Raw genomic sequence first — 309 nt, 5'->3', positions numbered from 1 at the left:
GCGCCTAAGCGTGGAGGCGCCCCGCAGAGACCGAGCGGGTTGAAATCCCCAGCCGTAAAGCCGGTGAAACACGGTTGAGCGGGGCGCCTAAGCGTGGAGGCGCCCCGCAGAGACCGAGCGGGTTGTAATCCCCAGCCGTAAAGCCGGTGAAACACGTTCGGGCAGGGCGACTCCGCGTGGAGTTTCGCCCGTAAGACCGATGCGGGTAGCCGCGCGGGTTGAAATCCCCAGCCGTAAAGCCGGCGAAACACGGTTCATTGGGGCGCCTAAGCGTGGAGGCGCCCCGCAGAGACCGAGCGGGTTGAAATC

Source organism: Carex rostrata, unplaced genomic scaffold (genome assembly GCF_964058835.1).
Source record: "Carex rostrata unplaced genomic scaffold, lpCarRost1.2 SCAFFOLD_36, whole genome shotgun sequence".
Classification (NCBI taxonomy): domain Eukaryota; kingdom Viridiplantae; phylum Streptophyta; class Magnoliopsida; order Poales; family Cyperaceae; genus Carex; species Carex rostrata.
This window is presented reverse-complemented; position numbering follows the sequence as displayed.